Raw genomic sequence first — 17,953 nt, 5'->3', positions numbered from 1 at the left:
GAAATTTAACTAACGTTCTTGGATTTGCATTTTTGGATTTTGCCGTCATTGGATACTTTACCTTTCACCAGACAATCTATTGACGTAAAATCACTTTTTTCCTCATCCTGTTCCCTCTGTTTCACTTTTTGTTATCAAGTTAGATCTTTAACTTACTTGCAGTTTCATCAAATACTTTTACAAGCAAAATCCGACCCCCCCACCCAATTTTGCTAAATCTTACCCTCTGATGAGAAGGAAAGTATTTCTTCGAAACTCCGCAGATTAAGGACTATGCATTTATTTAGTGTTTCCTTTTCAGATTAAATATGTTTTTAACTCTTTTTCAAGTGTTTTTAAACATATTTTATTAACTATTTGCTCTTATTATAAGCTCTATCTCCGGTTTGGTTTTATCGAGCTTTTACATCTGGTTGAGATTTCTTTACAAATTTTAATTTTTTAATATTTATAATATACTTTATTGTTACCATCTTGGATCATTTTGGTAAATTTAATTTTTATTTCATATATATATATATAGCGAGAGAGAAACAGAGATCGAACGAGAGGGAAAGAGAGATAGGCAGGGTACGGACAAACTAAATACAAAATACATAAAATCCAAGAACAATTAATTTATGTTCATGAGAAGAAACGATTTTTCTTAAGTGTAGCATCTATCAATGTAAGGGTGCGTTACTGCAAATAATCACTAATTTAACTTTAATATAAGAGGCGTGGTCACTATTTTTCTAACATGAAATAGAATATTCTTCTACTTTTTGTTATTAGTTACCCACCAGTGTTGTCATAGAGACCATCAGCAAAGATTTTTCTTTGAGACTACTTCTGATGAATCCCCAGATTTGCAGCACTCTCCACTTCTTTCAATAAACTTTGCATATTAATTTGCGTTATCGCTATGGCCTCTTTCCATTTTTCCCCTGTTATTTATTATAATCTTCTTGATTTGCATTTTCCGTCCCTTTACGTCATCTACCTTTTTATTTTTTACAATATTCTTCCCCAAATAATTATGTCGAGTAGCTTCCGTAGTCTCTTGTACAGATTTTTCTGCATATACAACTAATCCCACTTATGTTTTCTCGTTATGTTATTAATTAATTTAGCCGGGAAAAAATAGAGAAAATAATCTGTCCACACCCCAAAACGTAAGAAAGCAAACACACTTAAGCGAAATGGAAACACTAAACACAGCCGCACCGACAAGAATGAAGATAAACGAGCTCTGATCATTACCGGGCCGTCAATTGGGTCGATTCGCATTGCATCCGGTAAGAAAAAAAGATCCAAGAGATAAATGACATCGGCTAAAAGAAAGCAGGTGAACACCGTAGACATTTGCAAAACTTTAATGCATAACATTTGCGTACAATTCTTCTGTAGATCTATCATAAAATGACGGCAGCAAACGGGGATGTTAGTTGTCTTAACGCTTGCACTGGACAATGTAAATACATGTTAGGAAATCCACCTCTCTCTCCCTATACACACACACACACACATACACACACACACACACACACACATATATATATATATATATATATATGTATATATATATATATATATATATATATATATATATATAAAGGAACAAACCGAGTTATGTGTTCATCAACGTTTCGTTTTCATTTCGAGACGTCCTCTCTCTCTCCTTCTCTCTCCTTTTCTTTTTTTTTCTCTCTCTCTCTCTCTCTCTCTCTATATATATATATATATATATATATATATATATATATATATATATATACTGAATTAACAAAAACCAAAACTTAATTAATGATAGCAACAAAAAGTGTATTTCATTGTTAGTTACAATTGTTTCAAGACTAATTGGACAAATTCAAACATTATGGCGTTTGAAAATTTTCATATAAATAGCCTTTCTTCAGACTTATTGAATAAAAACACTTTAACAATAGAACATTATGTAAAGGCATGTCCTTTAAAGGGGTGTGATGCGTCTAGTGTGTTAGGTATAAGTCAGTGTTAAGTTCATGTTTGCATGTCTTCAGCTAACACCGCTGGCTAACCTCTCGGTGAAAAGGGAGCAGCTATGCATGTCTTCCTGTCAGTACATAGTGTCTCCATCATCAAGGCTCCTACAGTACCTCCACGTTAACCATACACGGTAACTGGATGCCTTGCGACCCCAGACAAACCCTGTAGGAAATCTCGGAGTAGTAGGTCACCCCAGAGGTAGTGCGTTATGGCCCATCGATGTGACGACACGCCCTGGTATACTACCAACCAGTGTCTTGTGGTTGGGTGGAGACTAGGAGACCAACACAAAAATCAAACACCACTGCCTTGTGTGCCTTATCACAGCAAAAGGCTAAGGGATGGGAACTTTGATTTCAAATCATACTGCTGCCATGCAGTTTTCTTTTAGAAAACTCTAGAACATCATCCAGAAAGAAAAGGCGTAGTAGCGGACATGATAGGGCGACTGTCTAGTTCACTGAGATTACTTTCGGCCAGAAGCTGCCAGTCGTAGCGGGTTCGCTCCACTGTAAATGAGCATTGTAGATTCAGAGGATGTTTATATGATGCGCAACAGATACTACACCTAAACTGCGCAAGCAAGTTAGGAGCCAAGATGGAAAGTCCTGTACGGAAGGATAAAGCACTGAGGCCCCGACTAGTCATCGTCAAGGCTGTAGACTGCATCATGGTGATGATGATCTCTCTCTCTCTCTCTCTCTCTCCATATATATATATATATATATATATATATATATATATATATATATATACAGGGTGTCCACAAAGTCTGGCTAGACTTTGTGGAACATCCTGTATATTATGTAGCCAGACTTTGTGGGCACTCTGTATATATATATATATATATATATATATATATATATATATATATATATATATATATATATATATATACAGTAGCGTCCGAAACTAAGGAGGTGAAGTTTTACAACTTGTAGTCATTATCATCCATAATAACATACTTAAATTTGAATCATTTGCAAAGGATAGAAAAATAATTACAACAATTATTTATTTATTTTCAAAATAGGAACGCCCAAAATTAAGGGACAATATTGAGAAAAAAAAGAAAACATTCATTTAAATGTAAGATAATAAGATGTTTTAAAAGAAATCCCATCATTTTAGTATTCACAATGTATGACGCATATTTTAAATCAAATTAACCCGAAAATAAAATAAAATAGAAAAACATAAAAAAAAACCTATTTAACATTTTGCCTTGATCGCATGCTCATTTCGACTTTTAAAATTGTTTGGTTGTTCATTTTGTTCCATATATCTAGCATGTAGTAGCTTAGGATCCAAAAATTAGCATCTTGCTTAAATCAGGAAAGATTTAAGAACAGTACCAATATACTCAAATGCTTCGCATAACTTCTTGCCTTCTCCAATACGCGATCTGTCCCTGAAACCGACCATAGAACAGTCCGGCTCTCCTCACTTTCTCCTACCACCTAACACCCTTCAGCGGTGACAGCAGTCCAACGAAACTGACTCACACCCCATTTACTACTATGAAACATAATTTCCCCTAAAACTCTTAATTACTTACCGAGACTAACACACTTTTCTGAGGAGTTAAAAGGAATTTCACAAAAAAATGAAACCAAAGAAGAATAATGCATGTATCTTACACCCATAATTTTGTGGTATATGATAAATAAGTAATGCAAAATATTGAAAAATATTTTAAAAAAGTATCACTAAACATAATTTTTCTGTTTTTTTATAACAATGTCTACTTGAATGAAAACATGCTATTCAAATGCACGCATTACACACACACATACACACACACACACATATATATATATATATATGCATGACCTATGTATACATGTATATATATATACATATATATATATACATAGTATATAGATTTTTAAAAAATAATTTATAACGTACGATAATTATGAGGCATATATATATATATATATATATATATATATATATATATATACGTATATATATATAACGCTAAAAGTACATATTTACATGGGAACCACCACTTATTAAGGCTCGGAGTCAACTCAAGGATCTGGGCTAATGAGTATACAGTAGTCAATGGTGAAATATTGGGAGGTGGGAGATATTTAAAAAGTTTATATTACATAGTCAGGGATAAATTGTATGTATGTTTGTTTAGCCAGAGGATATAATATCGACGCTTAAAGTGAGTCATGTTATATTAGAGAGCAATCACACGAGTAAATATTACAGTTCATATTATACATGAGGTATAATTTCTTCATAAGAAGAATAATATATGCTTCATACCTTTCTTTCCTCAAGAGTTCTTCTATCTTCACTTGCTGAGCTCCGTGAGGAAACATAAAATTACCAACACCATAAGCAATTAAGACCTCTGTTCTTCCCTCTTTTGTGAAACCACAGAACAACACTTTATATTTTTAGAATATAAATTTATTTCAGTTGTCTCAAATGGTCTTCTCTAAGTCTGCATTTCGTCTACATGCTTATTCGTTACAGTCTCGCTTCCTGACTTGAAGTACGTCTATCAAACCCCGTGATTAAACCCCTACTCTCGACTGCACATTTCCCCACACCTGACATCCGTTCCGTTAGATTATAATTCAAAAAGCACACGTATCCCTTACGGATGACCTTTCCACATCTGCCTGACCAAGGATATTTTGTTTATTTTAACCTAGCTATTTTGTGTAAACATCTATAGCTAAAACCCATTGCTACACTTTAATCCATAAACAAAAAATAACTCCCAATAAAAACTATTTTAAGAATATCATTGAATAGATTTATCGATAATAAATAATTAACTTTTAATAATGTTAATTATTTAACAAATAAGATAATATCGTTGCAATCGTTAGTAGCGCGAATTTTGTACATTGGATTATTTAAGGGGACGATTCAACAAATACTTGTTTACGTTGGATTAGAAGTCGACCAAATTGGAAGGCAGGCTAACTGAAGAGAGATGCACTATGAAAGAAGCGTTGTTCATGGAATCTATGTTTAGGTTTATGTACAGGCATCTTCCAACGTTTCATGCATCTTATTTTTTATTTATTTTAACATTTAAACAAACACACACACACATACACACACACATATATATACATATATATATATATATATATATATATATATGTATATATATATATATATATATATATATAGTGCGGGCAAAAAAGACCGCACTTGTAATTGTTTTAAAACAGCAAATTTAAGCTAAATTTTATGTAACTGTTAAAACAAACTATACCTCATTTGGTTCGCCTTTTATTCCCTTATAATTTTACCTCTTCGTATTTAACTTTTAATATAAAAATCTCAGTGTTCACGTCAATTTAAAAAATAACTTCAAATTAAGGAGGCAAAAAGAAAGCTCGCAGCAACAAATTCGCAAAAAAAACAGCTTAAATTATCGCCCTTAACAGTATAAAATATAAACCAACAGGAAACAGAGCATCTCTACTCGTAATTGTTGTTGTTCTAGGTTATACGACGTAACGTTTAGTCCATATGTCACGAATTTTTCTTAGTGATCGTCAGGAGTTATTTAATCTCCACCTTTTTGGTTTATCCAATCGAGAACTCGGCTGTGGATTGAAATGTGATAAGAAAACGGTACGAAAGACTGTGCCAAAGCACCAAAACACCGGCATTGTTCTTGATGCTCCTAAATCTGGTCGTAGTAGAGTTACTTCCAACAGGGAAGACGACGCTATCAAGACTGCATCCGAAGAAGTAGATTTGAAACGCCTCCCCAAATCCAACAACACTACCATATTGTTAAAAGTGATCTCTTTCTACTCTAAACAACCGATTAAAGGAATTTAATTTACGAGGATATGTTGCAAGACGCAACCGAATGATTTCTGTAAAGAACAGAAAGCTCCGTCATGACTTCCTCAGATGCAATAGAGATCATGATTCTTCATTTTGGTCAAAAGTGCATTTTAGCGACGAAAACGAGTTCATTAGATTAGGCAGTGATGCTAGGCAGTACGTCCGTCGGAGGAAGACGAATAATTTAATCCTAGGTGCCCTAGCTGCAAGGTGATAAAGGTTCAGTTTTGGTGTGGGAAATTATTATTACCAATGTTCCAGGGTCAATAGTTCGCTTGTAAGGTTAAATTAATTTGACCAAGTACATTAATATGCTGACTGGGAATTTTCTACACTATTTTGGTTGGGATTTGGATGATAATCACATCTTCATGCAGGATAATACTCCCATTCAAACAACTGGCAATGTCAAGAAGTTCTTGGAAGAGCATGATATTCCATGTTTGGATTGACCTGCACAATCTCCAGATCTCAATCCTATCGAAAACGTATGACATTACATCAAGCAATAGCAACGCAATGATAAAATTCTAAATTTGGAAGAACTTTGGACAAAAACTAAAGAAAAGTGGGATGCCCTTTCCCCGGAGTATTGTTGCAGTCTAATTCAAGGAATTTCCAAACATTTGTAGGCTGTAAAATTGCAGAAGGGCTATGCTACTAAATATAAACTAGTTCATTGTGTTCCTGTTGTATTTGTGTCGCATTAATGTCCTAAACTTACATTTAAATAACAATTTTCCATTGTGCGGCTTTCTTCCTGCCTTCTCAATTTGATTTTTTTTTTAAATTGACTTGAACACTAGAATATTTCAATTAAAAGTCAAATATAAACATGTCAAATTATAGAATAATAAAATATCACATGAGGTATAGTTTGTTTAAACAGTTTCATAAATTTAGCTTAAGTGCGGACTTTCTCTTTGCTGCATGTATATATATATATGTGTGTGTGTGTGTGTGTGTGTATGTGTATATATATATATTAAATTGTAATTCAATGAATTTCAAAAAACTCTCATTGAAATGAAATGAAGTGGTTGAGTTTCATATCAAAGAATTTCTATTATTCTAAGCAAGACAAAGAATGCTTTAGAAAATTAATCTCCTTAACCTATAGGGTTTCGATGTCTACCATCTCATCAGAGGAGAGAAAATATTAGCATATAGTTATAAAGGTATGCACCCTATTTGCTAAAGTTAGTGAGATATGGAAAGTCAAAGTGAAAATAATGCATTTATCAAAAGTCCTGTATCAGGAGGATTTGTAGAGAAAGGATATGAATGTTTTTTAGATCCAGCTTGCTTGGTAAAATCCATGTTTTACGTTCTGTACATCCGTTTGGTAATAATGTCCAAACTATATATTGGGTAATCCGCATAGCTGTGTACATATACGAATCGGGCAAGTGCTTGTATAAATTTGTTTGTGGGTCTAGCGATAATAATTCAATGTCTGGTGGAAACCTTTTCATTAGAAGTCTATATTATTTTTAGTGGGGCGAAGTGTTAGGGAGAGTAGGTAGTGGTAAGTGGTAGGAAGTGGGGTGAAACATATGTGCATATTCATCCCCATATACATATGAACAGACATATACATACATAGATACACACAAACACATACACAGACACACACACACACACATATATATATATATATATATATACATATACACACATATGTACAAACATATATATATATATATACATATATATATTTATATACACACACATACATACATATATATAAATAGATATCTCTTCAAATAGAATTCAAAGAATCATAAAGTTTGACCGGTCGATATATATATATATATATATATATATATATATATATATATATATATATGATGGTAGCAATTCGTTCTCCAGTATTGTCATTACTTAATATATCTCTGGTTCAAAGTTCAAATGAGGCAAACATGAGCGCAACTAGTAGAACGTGCCAGACGGTCACCTCTATGAACCATCTATAGTCTAGCACATCCATTGATGACCGGACCAAATCTGTTATGCCTTGAACACCTACCAGGCCAAACCCTGGAAGTTCCAGAGCCTTTATTGCATTTCACGCCCATATCTGCATCAGTCCTCATTGAATGTCCGTTTGCTGTTTCAGGCTACAGCCGGCCTTCGAGATACACATTGATTGCAAAGTGTGTATACCATTTCATATCAAGTAATGCCTGTGCTTGAACTTTTTTAAATCGAGGAAGACTTTGCACTAAGACAATCTCATTCTATAAACAACTGGCACATTGAACCAAAAAGAAGAGCATGTCAACATCATTGGAAGCGGCAGTCGTCGCAGGTTTTATATCAGGGTTTTCTTTCTCCTAGTGAGGTTGCCTTCAACACGGCTTACGGGAGCCCTCTCCACCCACCATGTCATTTGATCCATGACCGGGACTTAGGTTGCTGGGCACCAGAGCATACTCCACACGCCGGTGGGTCATGTATTTCGCTGCTGACAGGTCCTAAACTCTTCTGGGGGGTTTTGTCAGGGTTATTACACCCTTAGCCTTTGGTTAAAAGAACCTTGACCCACAAGGCAGTGGAGGTCCTGTTATACGGCGCAGGACACCCGCCGTTCATCAGAGCCCCGTCTACGTGACAGTGGTCACGACGTATACGTGGGTAGATTTACTTGAGAGAAGAACAGCATGACGCTAAGAACAGTATGACGCTTTCATTACGTTGAATAAATCTGTAAGTAATATGTCAATGCATAATATATTCATCAAAGACTCTTCAGAAAACTGGAAGTTATTTACCTTTGAAAGAAAAATAAAGAAGCTATTAATAAAAAGATATATGTTGTGATATTGCCGCTATTTTGAGCTTCAGTTTTATTCGACTCAATTATTCGTATATTTTTTCATCATTTTATTTTTTTGTATTTAAACACTTGTTTTATGACGACATTATTCATATATAAACACACACACACGTATATATATATATATATATATATATATATATATATATATATATATATATATATATATATATATATATATATATTGGTTTTAACCAAGATATCTGAAATTATATCGATGTGGGAAACCATCACATAAAAATATTTCAAGGGGAAAGCCGAAGACACGGTGATAAACACGATTTAAGTATAAGTTCATAAATTCACAATAAAAAAAGAAACGACTTATCTATTCAAATAAGCCTCGAGATATCTTTTGACCAATACATTATCAACGGGAAAAAACAACATCGCCGAACATGATTAAAAAGCTGAAACATTAGTAACTATCCTTACAAATAATTTTTTCACAATGCACACACATCCAACAACAACAAAAACACAAACACACACACACACACACACACACGCATATATATATATATATATATATATATATATATATATATATATATATATATATAATTTGAGGTTGCTGTTTTTCAAAAGTAGGGTAATCAGTAAAATATAACGAGATTAATACAAGAGTGTTCAATACGGAGGAAGAGCAAGTTACATTTTAAATGTGTCTTTACATAAGCGGTTATTTGTTGCTACACAGTCATAAGCATGTTTCGGCCTTCAAGTATTTAGTAAGTAGAGAAATCTTCAGTCAACAACGCTTATTTTCGAAAGCTGAATTCTTAATGAAAAACGAAAATCAACTTTCAGCAAAAGAAGGCTTTTCATAATTTTTTTTTTACAAAATACTTGAAGACCGAAACATGCTCATGACTGTGTAGCACCAAATTACTGCTTATGTAAAGACAAATTTAACACATATATATATATATATATATATATATATATATATGCGTGTGTGTGTGTTTGTCTGTGTAGATATATATTATTCATGTATCTATAGCTAGCAACGCAGATAAAACTTATCAAATAAGCTGATATACGTATGTATTATTAGTTACACATTTCATACATGAATATTCATATATGTGTACATGCATATTCATATATGTGTAATAATTGTATATTTGATATATTGTGAACGTTATTGTTAAAAAAAATTGTAAAAAAAATGTTAAAATAAAATAGAAAAAATAACTAAAAAATAAAAGAAGATAAAGACTGTCGTGAAAGCAATTAAAAAAAAATGTTTGCGTGATGTTTATAATCATATAACACTGGTGATCTGTTGATTAGAACTGTAGAAAATTTTGGCTCCAATATGCGTCTACAACTCTGCCGATCAATTTGCTCACACCTGCCTAATACTCTAGATCTGTGACATAGTAGCAGTTTGAAAAATAGTGTCTCTATTCACGATAGACAGCAAGATGTTATGAAAACAGATTATCCTTTGCAGTTACCCTCGACAAATCTGACAGGCTGCTAAATCCCACCCCCGCACTGTAGAGACCCCTAGATGTAAAAATTATTTATAGTCCAGTAGTTTTTTTTTCCCCCCAGAACCGCTAGACTTTGGAATTCCATTCCACGTCCCTGTTTCCCCAACTGTAATGACGTGCAGAAGTTCAAGTGTAACGGGAACCGACATCTTGCTGCCCAAATCCCAACATAGTACCCAAGTATTTTTTTTTTTTTACAAGGGTGTCACCACTTATCAAGGTCCAGAGGCCACTCAAGGATAAGGGTTAATAGGTATACATTAGTCATTGTGATTTTAGCATAGTAAACAGTGGGAATTTTGAAACTTAGATTACTTAGGGGGACGATTCAATTAGAACTTGTTCACATTGGACTTTTTTTTTTCATAGGTATCAACTCATTATCAAGGTCAAGAGGCAACTCAAGGATAAGGGTTAAAGAGTGTACAGTAGAAATTGGACAATATAATAATCATTAGTAATGAAAATTTGTTAAATTTGATAACTTATATGGAACGGCTCATCAAGAACTTATTTACGTTATACTTGAAGACAACCATATTGTAGTCAGCCGGAAAGCAGGAAAACGGAAGACAATTCCACAGGAGTGCAGTTCTAATAAAAAAGCTTTGTTCATGGAATCTACGTTTAGGTTTAGACACAGATAAAGAGTGGGGGGAATTATTGATAGTGTTTACAGCTAGTTGTTGCCCCTAATAGTAACCCCCTATACCGAAGTTGCAATGTGCCTTGTTTGGGGTGAAAATGTAATAAAAAAAAAAATAAAAAAATAACTGAACTTTCTTTTCAAATTAAAAAGTGAAAAACACATCTAAAACATATGGATATATTTTGAACCATTATTTTGTTTTCATTTATTCATTTGTAAATGTACCTTTTATATTATTACCCATAATATACATATATATATATATATATATATATATATATATATATATATATATATATAATTCGTGTGCTCAAATGTATGTATGGATGGATGGATGTCTAAAACTTTCGACAGGGGCGACGGATTTCCACAAGATTGGTATCGTTTTGACGCTCGACTCTTCGGACGACAAATATCGAAAAATTTCTTTACTCTTAACAAGGCACTTTTCTACAAGGACGGGTCGATATTTCGCCAATTTTATTGAAAGTAATCCTTGTCTTTGCGATTGCCTAGTCTTAATTAAAACCTTCGCCGCTTACGGTTTCGCGATGGGCGCAATGGCAAAGAGGTCAGGTTTTATTTTATGTTTTTTTTTTCATTTTCTTTTTCTCCTTCACGGTACGGGTTCCCGCCTGCCTGCGTACTACCCTTTTTTAATTTTTTTTTTTGCACAACACACACCTCTAAACACCCCGGTAACGCCGGGCACCCAGGATAGTATATATATATATATATATATATATATATATATATATATATATATATATATATATATATATATATCATGTTTGTTTCTTTATGCAAAAAGGCACAACCTAATTTTATAAATAAAGCTTTTTGTAAAGGCTGCTGGAAATTTCACTTTTCATTTTTCAAACATTTAAAACTGTACTTCTACATCAGTAACACACTGTTCTCTATTTTTTTGTTTATCTATTTTCTTTTGCTATTCTATTTTATTAACTAAATACTTTTTATTATCGCTTTATATTAACCTAATCTGCTGAATAAAGAATACCATACGGAATTTATATTCTGAAAAATCCTAATTGGTAGCATGATGTTTTACATATACGACGTATATCCCGATGATTTGCGTGAGGGCATTCCAAAGTATAATGCCTCCTTTTGATTCCGCCCGAATTGATCAGAGGGTATTGAACATTGCATTATTAGGATCACTGATCTAATGCATTCATGTCCTCAAGTGTGATCTCTCTGCTTCAGCTATTCGTAAGTCTAAGAAAGTAATTATTGTCATAGATCTGTTTTAGAAGCAGATATTTGACATTGAATCTCACCATGCAGAAAAGAAATTGAACCGATCAACATAACTGCAGTTCACGAAGCTGGTGCAGTTTACGGCGATAACTTAGAAAATTGGTTCGTCGATTTCAGAGTGGCGACAGAGATGTGAATGACAAGATGCACATTGGATTTTTACGATCGGAACCTCAAAAGAGACTAATAAAATACCATTAACAATGGTAGTGACTATGTAAAAATTTTACATTTGGAGCACAGAGGTCGCTCGTTTTCAATGTACAACTCCCGTCTTCTTCACAGTTATAGTTTTGTAATAAAAAACATATGAAGCAACACTTGGCAATGCCCCTTGTTTCTGAATATTATTGCATTTCCTTACACTCTCACTATGCAATATAACTGGATCTTTACGGATTTTTCTAACAACATTAATGACTACAATGAAACGTTAGAGATCATTAATTAACAATGGGTGCTACACGTCAATTTGATGGTTGCATATGAGTAGATTTGTGTTGTTTTACATAATTAAAAATCCGGTGACTCCCTATTAATTCCTATATTTTTTTAATTGTGCATCGAACGGAGACCCCAATCATTAGTTTGCTGCACCTTATTATAAAAAACATCTAATAAAAGATTGCAGGAAGATTCTGAAAAAAAGACATTAAGAGTAAACGTGATATAGTGATGCCTTATCACTATGAATATCTGTGCATCAAACGGATACCATAATTGTTAGTTCGCTGCCTCTTATCATAACAAATGTCTGTACACAATTTCCTCCAGATTGGCTAATTGCCACTGAGAAGATTTCTAGAATTAATGTGGTAGTTCGATGACTAATTAAAAAAATCCGTATTAAGTGCTAATTCTTTATCTAATGGATACCATAATAGGTGTTCAGTTGCACCTCTTCATAACAATGGTAAATACGTAATTTTAACCGAATCGACCCCGACATTTTCGAGCTAAAGTAGAACGGACAAACAGAAAGATAGAGATAGAAAAACATAATACGGATATACTTTGCAATCATAAATTTATCGTATAGAACCCGGGTTTCGCAAATTATTCTCCAATAGTTAAAGGCGAACAAAAAATATCAATTGTCAGGTAAAGCGCACCTTACAGATCGATTTTTACCATTTTTACACTCCTCAGTATTGAATAGTAACTGTTTGAAAACTGTCGTTGTTTTATAATTCAATACAGATATATTCATAGTTTATTAATACAAAAACAGCCAATATTTAAATAATTAAAAGGAAATATAAGTTTAAACGTTCTGCTGCATGTGCTTATTAATACAACGTTTTCGTTAAATGTGAATGACTTATAAAGTGATGTACATAGCCAATTAGGAAGACGTAATATCGATGCATTGATATATGTATATAAAAAAGACCAACAATTGTATGAGGATGTGCTGCCATCCAGACCAGCCAAGCATTGCTGATATATCTGTAGACTGCTATGTAAATCTGCAAGGAATTTTACACGACACTCAATTATGCATAATATATATTTAAAAAAAAGAACCTAGCAAATATTGGTAAACTCCTCTGCTACATCTGTGAACCATTATGCAAGAGTGCAGTTGCGCAGATCAGACATCTATGTGCACATGGACGCGCAGCATAAGACTGATGAGATAGCCTGTCAAGAAATAGCAATAATCATATAAAGATGCTATGTGATACACATTATTTTTTGCGACAATATATACGGCTATTGTAATGGTATAATAACAGGGTATAATGAGTTGACAATTATTATCTACGAATTTGTGCATGCGCATGCGCATGCGCATGCGCGAGTCGAACCATTCGAACATACGCTTCAAACAAATCATTAATTGTGTGTTTATTGGGTTCCGTCTGGCTTGTTTTCATGTAGATTTTTTTTTTTGCCATTGTTGGGTCTGCAGAGGTGAATTATCGAGAAAGAAGACGCCAGAGGGCAGTGCTTATGTTTATAGAATTTTTTTTTTTTTGAAAGGGAAAAATGGAAGAGTAAAAAAAAACTTTTTAAAGGGAAAACTAGACCATCTGAGAATAATAAAAACAGCTTTGAATGTGAAATGTTCTTTGATTTTCGTTATGGTTGTTATCTGAAAAGCGAACCGGCAGGTTATGACTCATATTCGAATTTTTCCTTCTGATTTTGTTTTCCTTTTTGTTTCTTAGTCTGTTCTTTTTTCTTTTCTTTTTTTTTGTCTTATAGTCTTTCATTTATATGCATTCATGCGTTTTAATTAGCGTCTCATTCGACCAAGAATTCGAATGGTTGGTGCGAATTATCAAATAGCATTTCTATCAGTACAACTTATTGAATGAAAGCCCATCATGTTTGTTTAGCCCTAAAATACAGCACTGTTTACAGATCTAGGCAGGAGCTGCTCGGAGCGTTCTATCCAGCGCTTATAGATTTCACAATCGCCTTCGAAATCTAGTAGGCGATGCCTTTTTATCATTCGTGAAACCTTTTTTTCCCCCACAGAGGAGATGTGAGCTTGTTTTTACTCTATCGCTATTTTCGTGACAAGTGCTCAAGGAACTCCAATCTTTGGTTCCCCCTTGCTAATCTTTTACAAAAAAAATCGCTAGCTTCGACCACAGTAAACGATGCTCCCACTCACTGCACAGAAGCTTCATTCCCAGAATTCTTCACCTGTGGAACACTGTTTCGCTGCCCTGCTTTCAGGTTGAATACAACATGGAAGATTTCAAATCCAATGTAAACAACTCCTTGTTGAGAGTTCTCAATTAATAATCGAATAATACCCAAATTCACACCATTAACTGTTACTACACTGCCACCTTACACTCATTAACCCTTATACTCGAGTTACATTCTGGCCATGATAGGCTTGATTCCTAAGTAAAACAAACATAACAACAAAGCATTCATCTTTTTGCGTCATTTTGCCGGTATTAATAGTATGTCTTAAATGTTATATTATATATATATATATTATGCGATGTTTATATTATATGTTATGCCTTAAATGTTATAGTATATATATATATTATGTTATATATTATATGTTATGTCTTTAATGTTATATTATATATATATATATTATGTTATGTTATATATTATATGTTATGTCTGAAATGATATAGTTAAGTTTGGATGCTTAGTTTCATGTTTTATGAAGTCATTTCGATTTATTTAATTCCGACTTCAGTAATTTTTGAAAAAAAAGTTTTTTTGCTTGAATTTCTTTATACTTTCAAATTTAGAATATTTGATTTTGCTATTTTGGTTTTGCCACATATCAACCTAATTTGAGTGTTTTATTGCCAAACATAGTAATTTTGGAAACAGTTTTTTTATACTACAGGTTCTGTATATTTTCACTATTTATGTATTTTTTTGTTATTGTTTGTTTTGTTGGTTTTGTAGACAAAAATTGCTTTGCTGTGTTTGACTAGACTTATATAGGTACTATAAACTATATAAACTGTTATGGGTACTATATAAACAGTTGGGCAGCAAAATGTTTGTTCACATTACATTTTCATTTCTGCATATTAGTAGATTCAGGGCAGCAGGAGACCCGATTGATTTCCAAAGTGTAGCAGGTCCATGGAAGGAACATTAAGGTTGAAACCTTCCCAGCATCTTAATATTTCTCAAGTGAAGTGGAGAGGGTATGCTGCTTGTCGGATTAGTCATGGACATTTACGCTAATATGCCACGTTCTGCGAGTTTTTCGGTTCAGATTCCTTTAAACTACATGGAAAACAATTCCAAATACTCTCCATCGCGACGATAGCACAGATGTTTGATCTTGATTGACGATGTGGGATTTTTTTTTGGTTGACGAATATTTTTAACGCCCTATCTAAGAGGTGAAGACTACTGGTAGATCCACTAGCTCATATATGGCAACTGTACTCTATGCATGGTTGAATAGCGACTGTCAAGTGTTACAGGACAGTCTCATTGGGAGTATGATTTCTAGCACATTAAAAAGAGCCTACATTGGAAAAGCATTCAATTCATGTTAGATGCGAATGTTGAGTCGATTAATTCTAAAGGTAGAATATTATGTTCTGACTATCAGTGTTCGAGAAGTTTTCTTGTTAATAGAAGTAGTTTTGCTTGCATTAAATGCTATCATCAATTTACGGCTGCATTCCACTGCAAATTAAAAGTTTGTTTCTAGGGTTTATGCATTGTATTTTCATGCATGCGTGTTCGGGAGCGTGGTGTCATCAGCAAATATAACAGGTTAAGACACAATTTTATTAAAGATGGTGTTTCTGAATATCAGATATACTAAACTTACGAAGATCACACTCGCATCATCATTATATTTACGACCATCGAGAACAGCTGTTTTCTGTCCAACGAGGATTTTATTATATCATATAATATCGTATAATATAAATTTATGAGATCTACATACTTCCCTTTTTACATGCTTTTAATATATCGAGGAATGTACCACGAGCTTTCTCGTTATTATTAAATGCAGTGCACATATGTTGTGAAATGATCTTAGAATATCTGTAATAGAAATCTTAGCATAAGTGTATGCTATCGACCAGAAAAGAAGCTTAGCATTTACAATGTAATAGACACACTTTTGATTTATTTATTAATCAAAGGTTTAAGCGAAGAAAGTGAAACTGATAGAGTGAAAATCCTTTCCGAGCCCTAATAACGAAGTAATCTAAACCGATAGATGACGTCATTGACCAGCATACTGCGTATACACAAGGTATACGACAGTAATTGTGGATCGTATTTAACATGCTATATTCTAAGATGTCTATCCTTTTCGCACATCTTATTTGAGTCTAGGTGTTTTGCGATGAAAATGGCATTAAACATCGACAGACTGACAAAACCTCTAATAAAGTAGGGTGGTCGCATAATCAAAAAAAAAAAAATAGAGGACGATGAATATGCCAATCAAAAATCCGATTTAAACAGTTTTAATTGGTCCATGGGAATTATCACAATTGGAGAGCGATTTTTTTTTTCATTAATATTTAATTAAATAGAGATCCGAACCTGGAAAAATCTTTTATTTGCACGATAAAGATCGTGCTACGTTAATCAATCTTGGACAACATGGCGTGTGAAATTCTCGGCGAAATAGAATCGACGAAATAATCACTTCTTTTAAAAGTGTCATTTACGACTCTTCGTTAGCAGAATTTTTAAAGACTTTCTGAGATATTTAACTATGCTGGGGAAAATTCTTCCACTTATAAATACTGTCTTTTTTTAATATAAATCCCCTCAGTCAAGGCATGATGCCAGTTGTTGTAATGAGGCAACAATAACGAAATATAAACATCGGATAAACAGATGATGATGATTGGCTTTAGTTTTCAAAAATCTCATGCTATAGGTAAGAGGGGAAAACAATTAGGTTAGAAAAGAATTCTGAACACCCGCCAGTTCTTTGAAAGGGACTAAGAGAATAGAAAGCAATGTTCGAGGTACATTTTAACACGGATATAAGACTTCTTATCCAGTCCCTATAACTCTTATATATGGGTTACTCTTATATGCGGGTGTTATATCCGGGTCACACTGTACATTAACATGGGCTCTTATTTGGTATCAGAGAAAATCTACTTATATCTGTTTTTCTTCTATTTAAATCTCTTATATCCGACTGACATCAAAATTGTGAGTTGATGGAGACGAATAGACGGGTAAAATCAAGGAATACATTAAATAACCCAAATATTTATTTATTTTACATGGATGACACCACTTATCGAGGCCTGGAAGCCACTCGGGGAGAAGGGTTATTGCGTGTACATAATCAATGAGATAATATCGTAGTAATCGTTAGTAATGGAGATTTGATAAAGT

The 17,953-nt window shown here is 33.5% G+C and overlaps 1 protein-coding gene across 7 annotated transcripts in view; it reads right to left on the bottom strand.

Moving 5' to 3' along the window:
* LOC145247986 (innexin unc-9-like) overlaps positions 1-17,953 on the bottom strand; it is an 849,617-nt gene that overhangs the window by 202,707 nt on the left and 628,957 nt on the right. The gene's annotated exons all lie outside the window — the stretch shown is intronic.

Source organism: Euprymna scolopes, chromosome 26, assembly GCF_053919585.1.
Source record: "Euprymna scolopes isolate OS-2025 chromosome 26, ASM5391958v1, whole genome shotgun sequence".
Taxonomy (NCBI): Eukaryota; Metazoa; Mollusca; class Cephalopoda; order Sepiida; family Sepiolidae; genus Euprymna; species Euprymna scolopes.
This window is presented reverse-complemented; position numbering and strand designations above follow the sequence as displayed.